Raw genomic sequence first — 21,405 nt, forward strand, 5'->3', positions numbered from 1 at the left:
TAGATGACCTGTAGCAGAGGCAGATAAATTATTCTAATTCCAATCTGCCCTTCCCTTCAACTCCTTGGACCTGACTTCATTTCACACATAGCTAACCCAGCGCTTTTTGCTGATACCTGAGTGAAGTTGAGAGGTTTGCACTTACACTCAATTTTTGGCACTTTATGATTTGTGCTGTACTCATGTCCACAGGGGAAAATTGGTTCCTCTGAGTACAGAGTAAGTGACTGTCAGTTTGACTGTGTGTGAAAGCTCCTATTCTATCATGTGATGTTAGCAGGAACCCGGGATCAGCAAACCTGTGTTCTTTTGGAACTGCTTTTCTTCAACATTCTCAATACATAGCAAGAGCGTAGGTAATCAAGGTATTCAGGTCTCACAAGTGAGACGTGAATACTACATTCTCTTTGGCAAATGTTGCAACATTTTCTGATTCTCCTTCATATCAGGAAAGAGAAGGAATCTTTCCAATTATTTCTTTAATGAATCACTTTATGGAGCTTTTGAAAATGCTATTTTTTAGATAGATTCAACAATCGTATCCCTATTGTGTAATACAGTGGTAAGCTTTCTGCATTCATCTTACCTGGGAAGGCCAAGCATTTTATGACCTCAAAAAGCCTGATCCTTGTTTTGTACAGACAATTACCTAAATGTTCCCATTATTTAGAATGGATATTTCAACCATCTCAAGGTTTACTTTTACTAGGATTCTCAAGTGTTTGCATTTATTGAGTACTGAATCCAACTGAAGCAGCTTTTATGGTATTATCTAAAATCTTATATTTTCTCATTTTATTTTAAAATTCATGGCTGTCTGACACACTGATATAACTTAATAGTAATCTTTACATTTAGACGTTATAGCTTTAGCATTTTTGCAAAAGCCTAGTTGAAGCTAAAAAAATATTTTGACATCATAGGCTCTAGAGATTTATGTAGCCAGACAGATAAAACAGAATTGGATGTCAGAAAGGTAGAATACAGTTTATTGATTTTCACAAATAGAAGAGCTGATAATTTAATGAAAACTGATTGGGAGTAGAATTTATTATAGCAACTGTAAGATGGAGAATAGAAAATGATAGTATTACTAATTAATAACACATCTCACGACAATGTGGTCAATGTACTATCATTTAGAAGCTTTACTGACCAAATTTTGTTTAGTTGTGTAGCCATTTTGGTGTTGGAATACAATTTTGAGAAGCATAAAATGAGTTTAAAATACCTTTTGAAAACATCTATCAGCCAGAATCAGGTAAAGGGGTAGTTGGTACTTTGGATATATGAAGGTATATTCTAATTGGGTAATTTAGAGGACCTAAAAGATGTTGAGGAAGAAACAATTCTTATAATAGATGTAATGAAATATATCTTGAAATGGCCTGACAACATTTTCAATAAAACACTGGAAGAGAAATCAGTAAACATCTTGAAGACAAAGGAATCATGAGCAATGAACAAGATGAGTTTATTACAAACAAATCATGTCTGACAAAATTAATCGTTGTTTAAAATAGAATTGCAGAATTAGCATGGATAAAGGGAATGTATTTTTTTTAGCTTCAGCCAAGTATTTGTTGTAGCTTTTCAAAAGTAATTTTAAAATTAGGATACAAATAATCTGATGGATTGAATATTTATGGAAAGACAATAAATCTACATAAGGCCAACATGTAATGCCAAGAGTATCCCCAAATTGATTGTGGGATTAGATGGCAGTGACAAAGGTGACACAAAGGGTTTAGGTCATCCATAATATCCATCAATTTCTCCAAATACTCATACAATTCATGTAAAAGCAACATGCATATCATGCAAAGGTAGCTTCTAGCACCCCTTCTAATCAAATTTTACTGCTAAGTTTCCTATATATAGAAATTCTATAGGTTTTTACTGATGGGTTTAGATCAGGGGTCAATAAATCTGTCCCACTCTCTGTTCTTTTTCTTTGAGGTATAGTTGGCATATAACATTATATTAGTTTCAGGTGTACAACATCATGATTTGATATATATGTGTATTGCGAAATGATCACCACAATAATTCTAGTTAACATGCATCACAACACATAATTACAATTTTTTTCTTGTGATGAGATCTTTTATGATCTACTCTCTTAGCAACTTTCAAATGTACAATACGGTATTATTAATTATGGTCACCATGATGTACATTACATACCAAGGACTTGTTTATTTTGTAACTAGAAGTTTGTGCCTTTTGACCGCCTTCACCCATTTTTGCCCACTCCCTACCCCATACTTCTGGCAACTACCAATCTCTTCTCTATGTCTATAAGATATTTTTTGTTGTTTTTTAGATTCCATAAGATTCCACTGGGTATATTGAGATCATATGGTGTTTGTCTTTCTCTGTCTGACTTATTTTACTTAGCATAATGCCCTCATGATCCATCCATGTTGTTGCAAATGGCAGGATTTTCTTCTTTTTTATGGCTGAATAATATTCCATTGTATATATATGTGTACCACTTTTTCTTTATCCATTTATCCATCAATGGACACTTAGGTTGTTTCCATGTCTTGGCTATGGTAAACAAAGCTACAATGAACATGGGAGTGCAAATATTTTTTCAGGTTAGTGTTTTTGTTTCCTCCAGATCAATACCCCAAAGTAGAATTGTTGGGTGATATAGTAGTGCTATTTTTAATTTTTTGAGGAACTTCTGCACTGTTTTCCATAGTGGTCGTACCAACTTGCATTTCTACCACCAGTGCACAAAGTTTCCCTTTCTCCACATCCTTGCCAACACTTTTTATTTTTTGTCTTTTTGGTAATAACCATTCTAACAGGTGAGGTAATATCACACTATAGTCACACCATAGTTTCTATTTGCATTTCCTGGATGTCCCACTCTCTGTTTTTGTAAATAGAGTTTTATTGAAATACAAGCATGCTCATTTATGTATTTATTGCCTATGGCTGTTTTCATGCTACAATGACAGAGTTGAATAGTTGAGACAGAAACTGTGTGACCTATAAAGCCCAAAATATTTATCATTTGGCCTTTTGCAGAAAGTTTGCTGATCCCTGGTTTAAATGAATGATTTTTTTTTTTTTTAACTTTTAGAAGCATTAGAATTGTTAAGTCTGGGCATAGGTAGAATATTTGTGTATTGTATGAAGAAGGGAGTGAATTTGTACATGTTACTGTACTTAGGGTTTAGTTTCACCCTGAATTTTCCATGTTGCATGGGGACTGACCCATCCCTTTCAGTAATAAATGTCCCAAATGAGATATGTGACACTGTCACTCCCCTCATTCAGTTCCATTCAACTGTCATCATAAAACATAAAAACATGACATCATAAAAGTTAATGATGATATATCAATAGGTTTAATGGGGACATGTGAAGGGAACTGTCGCTGAGAAAAACAATACTGTTAGTTAAGTATCAAGAAATTTTAGGCCTAATTCTGTGACAATCGATTTTGCTTAGAACTCTTTCAAAATAAGCATCGTCAAATTTATCTTGGACCCTTCTCTCAAATGTACTTATGTTGGGGCAGAGCATTCCTCAGCCTGGGATTCAACTAAAAAATCACCTTGTGCATTGTAAGTGTTTGACTAATATTTATGGCTTCAATATTAACTTCATAATTATTTATTTATTTATTCATTCTGTAGATATTTGGGTACTTACTATGTACCAGGCCTAATGCATAGGGGCAAGAGATTTGGCAATGGATCACATGTAACTAAACTGATAGGGTCCCTATTGCAGAGAGATAGACAATGAATGAGTTTATAAATAAACAAAGTGATTGCAGAGAGTGATAACCTATGAAGAAAAGAAAACTAGACAGTGGAATAAAGAGTGACTTGGGTCAGAAAGTGTAGATAGTGAGATGCCATTTGAGCTGAGACTGAATGATGAGAAGGGGAAGAAGTCACCAGGAAGGATCTGAGAGAAGAGCCTTTAGAAGAACAAGTTCAAAAGCCCCAAACAAGTGTGGTCTGATAAAGGAATAGAGGAAGACCAGAGTGTCTGGATCCTAGTAAAAGAGTTTGCATGTGTGTGTTGTGTTAATTTAGGATCCACCGTGTTTTGTGTCTGAGTGAAGAATTAGTGGGAAGATAAGTTTAGCCCTTTGTTTGTTTTCTTAGGTATTCAAATGATCAGTATTTTCTGAACAGAAATGTGAGCGTCTGAGCTAATGTGAGAACGATTGGATTGATTGTATCTGAATCAACTTTTGTTGAATCCAAGGGAAGGTCATGCATAGGTGCCTGGATAGGAATAAAAGAGTGAGAAGGGAGGAACATTGAGATAGCGAAAGTCTGGGAGAAACTGGAGGTTAGCACTCGGTTCTTTCGCTCCATGACCATGTAGATTTCAGTTACATGAACAATCCTTGAACGCATTGCAGGTTCAAAGAAATGTTTGCTGAATCAATATATATAGGTTCAAAATCTTATCTGATTGTATTGGAGGGTACAATTTCTGCATTATTTGAAAGAGAGGATACATAATGAAACTAACTTATGGAGGACATTGAAAACCAAGCACATAGGATTTAAAATTGTAAGTGATTGGGAATCATCATAGGGAATAAGGTAATAATTAGATGATTTCCAAATATTTGTTTTATTATGGTATGTAGGATGATTTAGAGACAGAAGGAGCCGAGGGTGATATTTTATTTCAGGTCTACTTTCTGTTTTAACCAAGTTCTCGTTCACAGCCTCGCTTGCCTGTGTTGGGATCAGTTACTCCATAGAAGTCCCTGGGTCTAGTGACAAGAAGCTGCCTCGGTTATCAAGGTTCTTTCTTGTTATGTAGTCCTGTATGTGTCTTCCTATTTGCCTTGTGCTATACCTTCTTTCCTGTATATCTGATCTTTAACCATTTTTCAGGACTCTGAGCATTCTGCTTTATTTTGCCCTTTTATATTTGTGGTCTCACCAGTACCTGCTTGACTGCATTTATATGTAGGGAATAATTCAGTAAAAATTAAATGGGATAAATTTATAACTGAAAACTTTTCTGTACCAACTGTAAGGATGAGATTTTTTCTCTCTTTTTTCTTTTCTGTTATCAGCCTTTGCTCTTCATGGGACTACTCAAAATACAAAGGTTGGTACACTAAAAGCAAATTCTGAGATACAAATTTGTTGCTATCTCTGGGAACGCTCAATCTGTCAGTGAGAAGCATATGCCAAGAAAATTTTCAGGTTGCTGCAGCTTTGGTCACTTGAAGCAACTTGCCTGCCCTCACTAAATATGCATTTTATTTTAATATTTTATTTCATGAAAACTATTTAAGCCTAGACAGTAAAACTCATGTAATCTGTTTTGTTCTTCTCTTTAAACGAATTAGGAATCACGACAATCTCACCTTTGGGAACTGTTATTATGATAATTTGGCCCATTTGTCCTGTTGTCTTGGTTGGCCTTTAGAATGTATAATCATTCAATTTTGTCTCATCAGGACTATTTCCAAAAAGGAAACGAGGGGTCAGCTTTTACTGTAGGGTTCCACATTTACTGAGATAGCAGTGTCTTATTTTTCCATCTGGGTATTTGACTCTGGGAAAATTACCATGGCGTATAACTGCCAGCTGCACAAAGGTGGTGCCAGTTTTGTCAGCAACTTATGAAAAACTCCTAAATGAATATGTATGACAAAACAGTATACACATTTTCTTGCATGGTAGTGAAGAGGTGGACTTGTGTTAAAATATAAAACCACACGATAAAACCCGTCAGCTCATGAAGGGTTCAAACTAGACCTGTGTGGTTGTAGGAGTGCAGACTGGCCAGCCTGAGTGGGTGTGAATCCTAGTTCTGCCACTCAGCAGACCGGTGATCTTCGGCAAATCGCTTAATCTCTGTGCCTCAGTTTACATGTCAATAAAATGGGGATAATGACATCTAATATCTAGGTACCTGCCTCCTGGAGTTTTTGTGAGGTTTAAATAGGTAAATATACATAAAAGTACTTAGAACAAAACCTGAATACAGAGCATGCTTATGTATTTGCTAATATCACATAATCTGTAGAAGTGAAGATGAAAATGTAGCTGTTATCTGAGCCTGCCTCCTCTAAGAGTTACAAAAGTGTGAGAAAATTCTTACCACTTCTAGAATGTGGAATAATTTGAAAACAGCACTATTTTGTTTTAAAGCTCAAGCATTGATAGTGCAATTGTCCTGAAAGGAGACATATTTAACCTTTAACCAAGATGAAATTAAGCAGAATTGTTTTTATACTCCCCTTTTAGAAAAAAGGAGACGAATCATTAGAAAATAGTTCATTTTTAGGGGTATCTTCAAAAAGCAACTTTAAGCATGCTTGTTATGTTCTAGGGTCACTGTGTAGTCAGTACAATATCCTATGTCTACGTGTTTAGAATTCTGTCAAATTAGAAGGCAAGTGGTCGTTACGTGGGTCTCTGGACTCCTGGAAATTTTATACAAAATTTTGTGAACATATATACTTTTCTAGAGAAGAAGAGCCTTGGTTTTTATCATCTTCTCAGAGGGACTTATCCCCCAAAAGATCAAGAACCACTCTCTAAAGCAGTATAAATTTTTCATCTTCAGTGAAAGACAAAATTGTAATACCCTATTTACCAAGGTAGCGAAATCTGCTAGTATATCCTAGGTTTTTATTTAAAAGGATCAAAATGAAAACTTTATTCTCCCTGGTGAACTTTTAGCTAACCATAGAATTTAATTATTTGGTGTTCTAGGTAATAATCAATGTTTACTTGTGTCAAACAGCCATCATTCTTCAGTATATTAGTTGAGCTGGTATTTTGTCCAGAGAAAATGATGATTTTTGTCTTCTGTTCATTCTTTCTTTTTGTCCTTCTAGTTTCAGAATTATTGACATTTTGCATAGTTTCACAATTGTGTACTTCTTATGATGTACTTAGGAGTAAGAATGTTCTAGAAATGCTTTCTCCAAAACCGTTATTATATCAATCTCATTAATATAATTTAGCCCAGAATGTTTCTACTCGTTCTGTCCAAATGTATTGTGACATAAAGTATCTGAAAGAGGACAAAGGAAAGTTGGAAGGAAGGGAATTTTATTGACTGCTGAAATCTCAAAAATGTGTTGTATTGGCTTATGCGCTTGTGCAAATGTTTAAGTTTCCATTTACTTTCGTGTTTTTTCATTGCTTTTAGTAAAATGCCTTAATAGAATATTTTAAAATAATTGTTCTATGGAGCCTTAGAAGCTCAAAACTTTAAAGTTTTTAGTTGAAGGAGATTAATAATTCAGAAATGCATTCTGTTTACCTGTTAATAATTAAGCAGGTTAGACTGTGTACTTTTTATAGTCATTGAGTTTTAATTTATTTATTTGTTGGTGAGTTGGTTTTTAAGAATTCATTTAAGGCATTCTGCTATTGGGAAATAAAAATAAACAGAGTCAAGCAGCACATAATAAAGGGAAAGGCTTGGGTTACTTTTAAAGAGACAAGTGAGAAAAAAAAAGAAATTGATTGGATTTTAGGATTAAAAGCAGTATTTAGCACATAATCTTTCTGAACTTTTCCCCTCTGTTTGGAAGGGAAACTGAAATACCTAATAGCAAGTATAATTGAGTCCAGTGAATGGTCTTTTGTTGTTGCCCGAGAGCTCTGGCCCAATGTAATTTGATTTGATCTTAGATGTCTTTAGTATGGGGCTTAGCCAGGTCACTTTTATGGGTTCTTGATGAAGTCCACCTTAGAACTTATGAGATTTCTCTGCTGTTTTAAAAACTCTGATAATACCCAAAGCCAAAACGAATACCTCCACGTTAAGAAGCACCATTATGGATGGACTAGAACTAAATCTTTTCCAGTCTTAGGGGGAATATATCTTGTCCTCCTGGCTATGTATGCACAGGTTCTTTCTGATGTTCTGTAAGGATTATAAATTGGTTTTCATTTGACATTTTTGATGAGATACAACCAAACTTAGTATTTAAATTTTTATTTACTGAAGACTTGTTTTCTGTAATTATTGATAGAGGATAGCGTTTAGCAGTTCCTTTTCATTTTGTCCTAAATTGTCAATTCCTTACTTTTAATTTTCACCTATTTGGAATTATATTCCTTCTACTTCAAAACTCATTGCGTATGGCTTCATCTGTTCTCCTGGCATATTTTATTGGTCTCTCTATGGTGGCCCTATCACTGAAATTGATGCATGTTTTATCTGTTTTCTTTTATAGTAGTATGCTAACTATATATATAACCCCAAACTTCTTAAGTTTTATACATTCCAGGCTATGCCTTTCTTTGAAAATTTAATTAAAGATGTAATCAGTTAAAATTTGGCTTCTAAGAATCTAATAGATACCATTATAGGTGGCTGCTGGGTTTTTTTTACAAATCTTATTTTTCTTTCTTTTTTCTTTGTTGATCTCTTTTTTCCCTCTCTCACTCAATCTTCTTTCCTTGTTTCCTTCTTCTTTTTTTAAATCTACAGATTTAATGGAGGTGGTCTTCACCAAATAGACATTTCACCAGATAGACATTTTCAAATGGGTTTCTTAACATTCAGAAAATCTAATAATATATCATCTAATTTTTTTCTGCAACATAGACTAGATGTCTTGTTTTAGTGCTTTTTATGTTTATAAAAAGTACTTTGTGTTTGTTCTAGAAAATTTGAAGAGAAATTGTAAGAAGAAAAACATCTGCCATAATCTTAATACCTGAGATAAGTACTAGGAATAATTTAGTATATATAGTCTTTACATGCTTTTATTTAATATGAATATGTTTTTTCTAATACATACACATGCATACCTACAGATCTACATTTATACATACATATGACCAAACATTGTGCATAATCTATATATATGTATATATGATATATAATACAAATTATTAAACATTGATATCCTCTTATTACCATTTTACAACCTGCTTTTTAAGCTTAATGGTGTATTATAAACTTTTACTTCCTGTATTTATTGGCAACTTATTATTATATTACGTATAATTTATTTAACCAGCTCATTATGGAATATTTAGTTTATTTTAATGCGCATTTCTTTCATTGCTATTACAGATTAATATTATTTCATATATATCAGCGTGTATTTCTCCTATTGTGAATTTCCTGTTCATTTGAAAAAATGAGATATTTGTTTTATTCATTTATATATAAAAACTGTTAAACCCTATGAATATTATATACATTCAAAATATTTATTTCTTGTTGGCCTCTTAGTTTTCTTCAAGATATTTTTGAACTTATAAAAATTTTTAATTTTAATTAGTCAAATTCATAAATCTTTGTGCTTCTGTTACATACCACTGCTTATGTTATATACTACTGCTTATGGGCCTAAAAAGGCTTTCTCACCTTAGAGTTCAGAAAATTATATACATAGGTTTTCTTAAAGCTCTCTGATTGTTTTACTTATTATATTAAAATATATCAGTCTGATTTATATTTTGGTGCCTGGTAAGAAGTAGAGAACAAATTTTTTTTTCTCTCATATAATTAGTCAGGTATCTCAACACTGTGGAAATGCTACCTGTAATATTTACCCCACACTCGACTCCTTGTGGTCTGTTCTACTGATCTGTCTCTTACCCTGCCAGTATCTTGCAGTCACTTACATTTCACTCTTTGGTGAAAACTAACCTTGTTCTCTACTCCTTTGCTGCGGAACCAAAACCTAACACTTGATATTTTTTTCTGTTGTAATCTCCTATTTTGTTTTATTAATTTTTTAAAAACTTTGAACTGACTTAAAAGCATCAGAACTATTAAAGATAATTTTAGTTCAATTCAGTTCAACAAAGATTTATTGAATATTTGCTATATACCAGGCCCTGTGTTTGTATTAGGGATACACAAATGAATCAGATACCTGTGCAGTAGTATCCTTGCGCTGGGAAAATATATTAATCGGATAGAAGCAGACAGAGTATGTTAATGGTCAAGACAGTGGCCTGATTGACAACTTCATTTTTTTCTTATTGTTTCTTCTTTTTTTAATCTATGACTTATTGGCTCTAGTCATTTCATATATTTTTCCCTTTTTTCTTTCTAATTCAGAAAAAGATTAATTATTAAGTGACATTGATTTAACAGAGTTAGATTGACTCAAGCATATGAAATATGATGACTTTTTCATATTCATATAATCTATTTGCTTTTTCTAATTAATGAACTGGTAATTATGTCTTCCTATTTTCTGTTCTATAAATGTTTATTGAATTCTTGCTAGGTGCTATTTCAGGAGCTATAGGGAAATAAAAATGAATGTCTTTGATAAATATATAATCTGGTGGGGGAATTCACCATTTATAAAAATAATAGCAATATAATAAAATAATAGTTATTGAGAGTACTGTTTGCTGTCTGTTAGCCACTATATTAAGAAAGGTAATATGTATCTCCTTTAATCCTTACAACAGCCCATATCCACCCCCAGATATGTTTTTGACTCTCTCCTTCACTTCACTCAGGCCTTTTCTTATTGTCACCCCTTCTGAGAAGCTTTCTTGTCTAACCCTACCTAAAATATCAGCCCATGTAACTGTCAATGCCGTTTGTTTGCCCCCATGGTACTAATTATAGGACATTGTAAGTCTAACAATTTATTTGCTCGTGGTTTGTTTTCCCTTCTAGAATGAATATTGAATGGGAGACTAAACAATGGGTTGTAGAAGTTCAGAGTTGTAAAGGGCAAATTTTAATTTAATATATAACATTTAACATTTAACTTCTTTAACCCCAAATTTCTTTATCTGTAAATAGATACAGACTTAGTGGCGGTTTCATAGGGTCGTCAGGCCATTCATCTTTCATTCATAAATATTCAGCCATCTCCTGTGTGGCAGACACTATTCATGGAAATGGCGGATGCAGTGAAAGAGACAAAGTACCTGCCCTTGTGGCATGTGCATCTAGTGGGGGAGGCACACTATAAATAAATAAAAAAATATTTTTACAGCATAATGTCCTTTCCCACCTCCTCCCTATAAGCTGAACATTTTTTCTTTTCCATCTCCAGTTATCTTCTGTTTATCCATGATTAACAGTTCTGATCTCCTCCTAACAGATTCTAATTCCCAGTGCCTCTGGTAGAGTTTGGTGTTGCAGAATAAGTGTGATATTCTCATATACTCTGAATACAACAGGACTATCACCTTCCTTTTCTGGATCCCATTTTTCTGTTAGTACAGCCTAAACTCAGCTTTGTTTTGGCATACTGGTATGGCTTGTTGTTTGGTTCTTTGTTTTCCCTTTGTAACATATTGTTTATGCATATTAAAGATCCAGTCAATTAAAATTCTCAGACCATTTTCATTTTAATGGGTCTTTTACTGTAGATGTACTGGTTTATAGGATTGCCTGATGTTTATGTATGCATTTCCATTAGTAAAACTGCTTTTGAGACTTTTTGAATGGCTGAATCTCTGTGGAGATTATTAGTAAATATGACATCAAGGTCATCATTGAGATTTCATAGCAAATTTAGAGAGATCGCTTTCCAAGGGCATAAAATATCAAACTCAATTTTTAATAGAAGAGTTGTTTCTAATTACATCATTTCAGATTCAAACTCGCCAAATTATCTTTAAAGGCACCTCAGCATCCTGCCTGCTGTACTGCTCCCAGTCCTAACTTTGATTCTATACTATCAAAATGCATTTGGATGGAAAGGAATTTAAAAGTGACTCATCCATTTGTTTGACATCTCTGCCTGCAGATCTGAGTAGGACCCTGCTATTAGCCTAGCTTGCTAAGACAGGAAATATAAAACCATGTTCTAATGTCAATGCATTGGGTGCTGTAGACCAGTTCAAGCTATATTGAACATGGTACACTCTGCTCCCTATTTCTTTCCACTCATTTACTCTATTCTCTTTCGATTATCTTTTTTTATGCAAATCTCTACAACCTCACTCACTATTTTGAGGATGAGGCCTGTGTCTTACCTTTGTATACTTCCTAACACACCAGTGCTTACCAGTGTATTATACACAGTAAATCTTTTCAAAATCCCTGTAATTAAGAGTAAACAAATGAATAGGATAAAGCCTATTTGGGATTAGTCTTTTTTTAATTATAAAAATAGAAATGTAGAGCCAGCTCTGATGGCCTAGTGGTTAAAGTTTGACACGCTCTGCTTCAGTTGCCTGGGTTCAGTTTTCAGGTGTGGAACCACACCACTCATCTGTCAGCAGCCATGCTGTGGCGGTGGCTCAAACTGATGAACCAGAAGAACCTACAACTGTACACAACTATGTACTGGGGTTTTGGAGGGGATAGGGGAAGAAGAAAAAGGAGGAAGATTGGTAACAGATGTTAGCTTAGGGAGAATCTTCCCCTGCAAAAAAGAAAAGAAAAAAGAAATGTACAAAACCTTTAATTCTGTAAATTAAGAAAGCTTCTAATAACACTATTCAGGGTATTCATGGTCATACTATAATAAATACTCTATTCTCCATCTAAACTCTACACCCACAGCGGTTTATATTGTACATTTGTGCCACATTTTACTGAGTTCTTGTTCTGCATATACACAAATGAACGTGCTAGCCTTTATTTTTCTTTTAAAGCTATAGATTTTAGTTGACATACCCAAACTCAGCTACCTATTTCTCATGACTAGTCATAAAGACATTATGGAAATGTAAATTGTTTCCTTGGCAGACTTCTAATTTTAAGTATTTCTTTTTTGCAGTCACACAAAAGAAGTGCTAAGAATTGCCCTTTGAGACTCTGAAGGCTGAAGGTAATGTCCAAGTATATTTTCTTAAATGGGTTTTATCTTCTTTAAATGTTTTATAATATTTAAGGCCTTGGGTTTATTACCTCAAGTCTTTCCTTTATTGTCCTTTGACACATTAAATATCTTTTTCTATGTCTGCCTAAAAAGTAATCTGAAATTATAAGTCAAAAAAGAAGAAACCTTTTGTCATCTCAGAATATCTCAGCCTACTTGGGTGTTGCTACTCCTCTTCTTCTGTCTATACGGAATGCATTATAGCCTTTCCCCTTTTTAAAAATCAGTGTGGAGCTCTTCTGATTTTATACCTTACCCTTTTCTTAAATAGACGTATTGGCTTAAAGCCAAAAAGTCAGTACCTGTTCTTCATCAGGAAGAGCTTTTCAACTAACTCTAAGAATAAAAATGCATTTGTTGGGGACAACAAAACCATTCAGGTGAGAATTAGTGGGTCCTGGTAGTCAGAAGTCCAGAAGTTTATAACAGACTAGGGTTGCTGCATTGTGTCTAGGGAGCTCATAGGGATTGAAGAAGGTTCTTAGACAAGAGGGGGCTGTAATTACTTGGCTTCTTACATGCCTGGTTAGACCTTCCAGCAAGAATAACATGGTAGGGTAATTTATGATAGAAGAGTAAATCACAGATTACATTGGAGGGGGATGGGGTGGTGTGATCCAACCATCAGTTTTGTGAATACATACACTTAAGCATGTGTGATAGCTTGTTTTTAATTTCTTTACGCCAGTGCACACCTCAAACATTCCGTTTAGCAGTGGGATATGCAAATTGTTCCAAATGCAGCAGCAGTACTTTCACCTGAATGTCAAAACTGTCAGAGAGCTTTAAATCAAATCTCCATAACATTTTTTAAAAACCAGCCAGCCTCGAGATCGAGGCAACAAACTCACTGCAAAACCTTGATTCCCACACTTTCACAAACTCCTGTGTCAACAGGGTAACGTCAAAGTCCTCATTCACCTGCTTTCTAATTTTAACCTTTTAAGGATTTTATTTTATTTGGCTTAATTATGATATTTTTTACAAATTAATGATAAATGCCTTGATTAATAAAACCAAATGTCAGAGAAAATGACAACTTGATGAAAAATTAATCCTTGGCAATATTTTAAGGTACAGAAGTACTAAAGATGTACTCTTAAACCTCAAACTTCATCAGTTCTTTTTGAAGAGAGGTAACCAGAATTCTCCTTGCACCTAAGTTTTCGTGGTCACATGTGTAGGTGCATTTTAGTGACATAATTTTCAGCTATTGTTTTTACTGCCAGCTGTTATAGATAGAAATATGTTCTTAATTTTTATCACTCCCTTGCCCCACAATATTATTTATTTTTATTTCACAAAATCAAGGTCATATTTTATATTTTGGGTTGGTTATAGATATGAAGCTGCTGTACTAAGAGTCCAAATACTGTGCGTGTGTGTGTGTATGTGCACGTGTGCGTGTGTTTTAAGAGATCTCATGGTGTAAAATGCAGTAACTGGTGATTGGATATCTGCTAGACTATTAATTCATTTGGTTGTGATTATTTCAGCTGGTATATTTAAAAATTATTTAGTAAAAATAATATCTACCCAGGGAGAGCACAGTCTTTCAAAAAGAAATGGATTTTAATATAGGAATTTGCTTTTTTAAAATATATTTTTTTTCTGGGATTTCATTGAAAGACCTGAATACCAATAAAGAATTGTAAGTCATTTTGTTCCTGTAAACGGTTGGTTAATTTAAAAAACTGAAGAGTAAAAAATATGACTATTTTATTTTTCTCCTTGGAGTTGAAAGATAAAAACTAAATCACGTGGGGACCAGCCTGGTGGCATAGTGGTTGAGCTCGAGTGCTCTGCTTTGGGAGCCTGGAGTTCCCGGGTTCGGATCCTGGGCATGGACCTAGCACTGCTTATGGAGCCGTGCTGTGGCAGGCATCCCACATATAGGGTAGAGGGTGATGGGTGGGGATGTTGGCTCAGGGCCAGTCTTCCTCAGCAAAAAGAGGAAGATTGGTGGCAGATGTTAGCTCAGGGTTAATCCTCCTCCTCAAAAAAATAAATAAAGATAAATAAAAATAAATCACATGTATTTTTCCATCTTCACAAATATAAGGATGATTTTTGAATGTGATTACTTAAATATCGATTAACTACTATGTGGAAATGGTACTGTGCTGGATTATAGTCCACGCTGGTTTTCTATCCCTGTATTTCACAGATAAAGCTGCCAACCGGACGGGGGAAGGCACAGTGGCCTCTTCTGCATTGTGTTTTTGTTTGATTTGGTTGTTCTGGGATGAAAAGACCCACATAATATAGTGTCAGTGAAATGGACTCACTTGGACCATCTGTTCATGTAACAACCTGATGATCATACCTATCAACAGAAATTTTTGCCAACTAATGTTAAATCACTTTTTTCTGTAATATACTGGGAATATTTGGGTATGTGTTTCGGGCATGTTGCTATACATAGTAAGATAAATAGAGGTAAATGTTAGTTAACATCCTGTAAATACAATATACACCAATCCCAAAGGAAAACATTCTTCAATGGAGATTTCTAGTACTATTTAAAATTGGAGATGAATTGGGCTGAATCTCCCCTTTGCTGGCTATAGGTTTTACTTTTTGTGTCTTGCCTGGTTCCAGGCATCCAGTCTGTACTGGCAAAGCTGCTTGATGAGGAGAGGCCACCAACATTGCTGCCCTGACTGCTTACATACCTGCCATGAATAATAGATCTGTCAGCTAGTTAATCACTGCATTGTAACTGTCTCTGTTCCTTCTTAGCTGATCACTGCCCAGAGGAGTTCAAGTTCCATTGTAACACAAAACTTCTATTATGTTTCTATACCTGCATTTATTTGTATGCAAAAGTATCCATTCTTCTTTTGTCATATACCAGTAAATAAGACATGCCCCACTTCTTTGACAGTTCTTAAATTACATATTAAACAATACGCTTTTTTCCCCTTGTTTATTCTATTCTTTCTCCTTTCATCATGTACTTCCGCATATGAACCTATTAACTTTTGTCCATTAATTACAAAATTTGGTTAAGGTTATACTAATACCTACCTCACAATCCACAGTTTTATAAGTTTTTAGTTAAGATTCTAGTTATTTGGGTTAAGTACTGTGAGAGAATGTCATCCTTTCCCCAAAATGTCTGTGAACAAAGGAGATAGACTGAAACCCAAAATAATCTTTAAAAGGCTTTTGCTTCGTGCTGTGTTGTTTGATCCTAGAAATGAGGACAACTAACTCGGCCCTACACAAAATCTTTAGTTTCAGGACGTTGAGTTATGATATTTTAAATTTAATGCTTGAATTAACATACACAACAATAAGCTGATGTCTTTGAAAAATCTAAACCTTACAGAAAATTAAACAGTGTTAGAGTATTTCTCATCCAACAGAGAAAAAAAAAAAAACACCTAAAAATAGGTGTTTTCTAATGGACTTAAAATACATAAATTCCCAGTTTCAGTACTTATAATTAGACTGTATCGTCTCTCTAAATGACTTTTTAGCATCTTTGGAAACTGCATTCTCTCCTTTAAGCCTACAGGATTTTATTCTGCAAGCTCAAGTGATTGAGATCTTACTGGTTTGAAAAGATTAATGCAGCTTCCAACGTTGCCTAATGTATAACTTAAGTACCAGTAGAACGATCTGTTCTTTTAAATAGGATTCATTTACCCCATTAGTTTCCTTTGGAAGCCTGTGTTTATTAATTGAATAAACTATGTTCATGAAACGCACTGATAAAGCAATCAAAAGATCTCAAGAAAAACCATGAACATTGTCCAAGATATGAGGGCATTTGTATTTCTTGCCTAAATGCTGCATTCATTCTTCCTCCCTATCTACCCTTCCCCCAGATATCCAGGTCTCTCTTTGTATCCTTTCCTGATGACAAGATGTTTTTTATTCCTCTAATGAAGTGAGAAGCAGATTAACATGCTTTCGTCTTGGGAATCAGATTACTTATTGTAGTACTGCTCAACATATCTTTGTAATACTCCTCAACTCCTACCCACAACTAATTAGTGACTTCCAGAATTAGGGAAAATCTTGGTTGTGCGGTGGTTCTATATTTACCAGTGATCAAGGAAGTGTTACTAATACACTTGTCAGTATTAAAAAAGAATTAAGTAAATAAAGGGCCAGATGGTCGAGCCCAGGACCTATCAAGAGCCCAGTATGTGTGGGCTGGTCCAACGGAATGACAGGAACGTACTACCAGGCTAAGCGAAATCAGAGTGAGGCTTTCATTTATAAGAAAAAGGACATTTTTCAAATGTGTTTTCTTACTATATAGTGACTTACACATTCAGATCTCGTTTATACTAGTAACGTTTGAGAGCATATATTTCCCCATGCATCAAGAGCCAACAGTCTTTCCATGTGTCAGAAAAGTCTCTTGGAACACGACATAGTGGCATCAAAGGAGAGAAATAACCATTTAAGCATTTTATTGGTTCAGAGAAGAATCCTGCTTTGTTATCTCACAAAACCTATGTTATTACTATTATAACTTACTACATTTTGTTATAATTGAATACTTATCTCCTCCAATAGACATTATGGTCATGATATAAGGAACCTGGGTATGTAGTGTTTACTATAGTGCGTGGCCAGATGAGGAACTAGTAAATATTCTCTTAGTGTTTTGTTATAATAAGAGCATTATAATAGTGGTTATAATAAGATTAATTTAAACTGAAGAAATTAAGAAGCAAACTTCCTTCCTTTCTTATGAATAAATTGTCTTTACACACATGTATATATGTATAAACATCTTTTTTTCCCCACTCTAATTTCCATCTTTTTCATTTTTCATCTATTTTAATTTGTTTTATCTGGTAACTTTGTATGTTCAGAAGCTTTTTTTCCTCTTTATAGTTTCTAGGATAGATGGATGGATCAGTGAATTACAAGGTAGGTAAATTGACCAAATAGAATGTACAGTTTTTCTCCCCACAATCACGTGTATAATACTAGAGGAGACTAGCTAACCATAGGCCCCCCAGCTTCCTTCTCTCCATCCCTTCTTTTCATCCTCCAGCAGATATTTATTGACTCCTCTGTGCCAGGAACTTCCTAGGTCTTGGATATAACTGCCGAACAAAAGTAACATAGTCCTTACCCTTGTGGAGCTTACAGCCTAATAGGAACATATAATAAACACATAAATAAACATTATAAACATATGTATATAATGAAATGACTTATTTTACTGGACTTCTCAATTCTGGCATGGGTGAGGAATTTGGTCTACTGCAGAGAAATCTTCAATGGCCTGCCTTATTAATAGTGGATCATTTCTAGATTAATAAAATGCAGGCACATCAAATTATTTCAGATTATATTTTAAGGGGTAGGTGGCCTTGGGATGAAGATAAGTGAAGCAATATTTGCTCTCAAGGTGAGACATAAAGAAAACAATTTTGTAAACCTGGTTTACTGTATATAATGTAGGTGACCTTGATATGTATTTTCAAATCTCAGACCGAAAAAAATCACAAGAATTTCTGGTATTTTTTAAATTACGGAAAATTATTTCCTGTAAAGATTGTTTATTAATAGTCCAGAGTTTACCTGTGAATTGAGTTGTAGTAATGGTGATGAAAGAGCAAGTGATGGAAATGTATATTTTCCCTTCCTCTCTTTGGACATGTGTGTGGAATATTTTTGTCTTCTGATCAGATTGTTCATTATGCTCCCTTTGGACAAGTGCACTGTTTGGCCTTCCAGCCTTGCATGCTCATTCAAAGGCATTCCAAGTCATTATGCTGGACTTCAGCCTTGTTCAGTAAAATGCCATTTCCTCCATCAGCTGTCCACTTGGATATACATTCTTTTCACTCTCAAAAAGATTTTATATGCATTCAGAGTATATTAGATGGATTTGTCAAATTACTCACAGATAATCAGTTTTTTAAAGTCATAATTTGAGCTGTGACCTCTCAAACTGTGAATTATAAGGTTTGACACTTTGGTTCACTGTTTGACACAGCAGCCATTAATTACAGTTTTTAAAGGACATTTTATTTCAGTTAGAATTTGTGTTATGAAAACAGTTTAAGTATTTTTCCTTTAACTTTCAGGAATAAATGCTGAAATGTAAATGTACGTGTACGTATATAAAATATGTACATTCAAATATAATATGTAGCTGGCTTATATATGCATACCATGCTCAAAAGCATTTATGCGTATTTCCAGCAGTCTGTTAAGTCTGTTGTACATACTTGGAGAGATTTCTGTATGATAGCCTGTGAGTTAGCACTAAGATCATACTTATTTTATATAACTCTGGTATCAGGACGAGACCGACTTTTTAAATATGTTTATCAAGGTGAGAGAAACTTTATTCTTCTTTGAATCTCGGCTTTTCTCTTTTGTTTTTATTGAGCAGGGATACAGAAGTAGGCGCTTATGAATGCCCAGTGTCTGACAGTAATTCGAAAGTCCTCAAGATGGATTGAAGTAGCATGGCGGGGAAGAGTAGAAACTGGTCAAGTGGTTTTCAGAAATGTGCATAGCTTAAGGGACTATAGAAAAGACATAGCAGAAAAGTCAGTTTAGCTGAGTGCAGAAGGATGTCCAGATGTATGGACCTTTTTCTGATTAAGTTTATAGTTTGGATTTTATTCGTTTACTTTTAGACCCGTTAGTTGGTAGTTTTTAAGGAAATGTTTGCCTCTGCTTTTCCAAAGGGCAAAGGTATAGTCAGGATCTACAAACTAAAGGTAGAATTTTCAAAAGGCAAAAAATTTCTGAAACTTATTGTAAGCAAATTTTTATTTCACAAAGTACGTTTAATCACTTGCAGATTTCCCAGAATGCCCTGGGATATGACTCCACCAGCCTCTCTCCACTAGCTTCCATTGATACGTAATCTTCCAATCTTTTAATCTTTTAGATAGACACGTTTTAGGAGCTTTATTTTCCCATGGCAGAAAACTAATTCTTTAAAATAAATGTAAGTACTTATAAATACATTATGGGGATTTTGGAATTTGAAAATAGTTCTCAGAGATCAATAGGCTTAGAAATGTTCAGTTTAATTTTCAGGATTTATGCTAACCTCATCTTTGTTTGGTAAAGATCTCTCTTCATTTTCTCCTATTCCTCATATTACTTAAAATTAATATTAATACAGGCTGACATTGAAAATTCTTTTTAATTTGTTTCCAATGTACTTGTTGAGCCCCTAACTTCCAACCCTCTCCCACTCTTCCCACCTCACCTCCTTTCCCTAAGCACGCAGTTCTTTCTGCCCACACTGCCCTGTTTGCTGGCTTCTCAGAACATGATGTCCTGCCACGCTTTATGTCTTTGTTCTTACGGTTCACTCAGCCAGCTATGCCCTTCATGTGGCCCAGAAAATGCGATCTCACTAGTGAAGGCCTTCTTTATCCTCTAATACAGAATCAGCACATCTTTTCTTAGTGTCTCCTTCACATTTACTCTCCTGAGTGTAACACTTATCGCATCATGTTATAGTTAGTTTTTACTTATGTCTGTCTTCTTTCCCAGATGGTAAGCTTCTTGAGGGGAAGGAATATGCCTTCTTCATTTTTGTGCTTAGCTTAGACCAGGTACTCAGTAAATGTTCATTGACTTGAGTAGCCTATCAATAGACTTAGAGAAACTATATCAATTGTTCTCAGAATTTTTATCCACAACACAAACATAGCAAAATGATATTCTGTAAAAATATGTGTACTAAATTTGCTTTGGATCACTATATGATTTCCTCCATGTCTTGGTATTTGCTTTGGTGCTTATTTTTATAGCTTAGTAAGGAAACGAAAGTTTTGTTCTATAGGCTACAATAAAATTAAATACAACGTTAATATAAAAGACATTTTTTAGGCAAAAAAAGAGAAAAGGACCAAACCAGTGACTTGTCAAAGTAGTTTTAGATATTAACACTTGAAATGATAACATTGAAGGATTAACACAGGAAGTCTTAGAAGTGTTTAACATTCTATAATTTTGTATTAACTGCCATTGATGATTGTACTTAGTTTGAAATGGCTTTTTATATGTATGGACTTACCCAGGATCCAAAATTCAGGCAATAATTAGCCTCTCAAATGGATCTGTTTGGAAAGCATTACAAAATAATAGCTCTCTTCCCAAAGAAAGATGCCGTTGTGTTAAGGCTGCACTCATTTAATGGTGTCTCAGCTGAAACAGGTGCCTTACCTGCTTTGCTCTCCAGGAGCAGCTTTATAGATTTAAGCACTGAATATACAGGACACAGTGGCACTATTAACAAATCAGAATGAGTCCAAGGGAAAACTCTTCCAGCATCCACACACAAAAATGCAGTTAGTAAACAGAGACACTAACTCTCATTAAGCATAATTAAACCTAATATTGACTGTAAACTGTTACTTACCTTAAACTTCTCTGTAGAGAGAGTGGAAGGGGATTAACCTAGCAGACTGGGACATTAATTACTACCTCTTTCACATTAAAGTTACTATCAAGAAGGGCTATATTCATAAATAAAACATAGAAGGGATTGAGAGACTGAAAATATGTAAATTTACTTTAGAAAAAGGAAAGAAAAGCCTAAATTAAAAAAAAAAAATAAGTGAGCCGTGAGTGATGCCAGCTCCAGCAAAATGGAACTCTGGCTA

At 34.5% G+C, this 21,405-nt stretch overlaps 1 protein-coding gene and 1 long non-coding RNA gene across 41 annotated transcripts in view; one reads left to right on the forward strand and one right to left on the reverse strand.

Annotated features, from left to right (window-relative positions):
- ZBTB20 (zinc finger and BTB domain containing 20) overlaps positions 1 to 21,405 on the forward strand; it is a 746,634-nt gene that overhangs the window by 149,564 nt on the left and 575,665 nt on the right. For 38 of the 40 annotated variants that reach the window (XM_070243773.1, XM_070243799.1, XM_070243783.1 and 35 more), the window contains one exon: positions 12,689 to 12,739. The gene's annotated coding sequence lies outside the window, so the exon portion shown is untranslated. Of the gene's footprint in view, positions 1 to 12,218; positions 12,359 to 12,688; positions 12,740 to 21,405 lie in introns of those variants that run through there. The other 2 variants (XM_070243766.1, XM_070243777.1) reach the window with 1 other exon arrangement.
- Positions 1 to 21,405, reverse strand: part of LOC138919254 (uncharacterized) — a 131,698-nt gene that overhangs the window by 62,905 nt on the left and 47,388 nt on the right. The window lies entirely within an intron of this gene.

Source organism: Equus caballus, chromosome 19 (assembly GCF_041296265.1).
Source record: "Equus caballus isolate H_3958 breed thoroughbred chromosome 19, TB-T2T, whole genome shotgun sequence".
In the NCBI taxonomy this organism is placed as follows: Eukaryota; Metazoa; Chordata; class Mammalia; order Perissodactyla; family Equidae; genus Equus; species Equus caballus.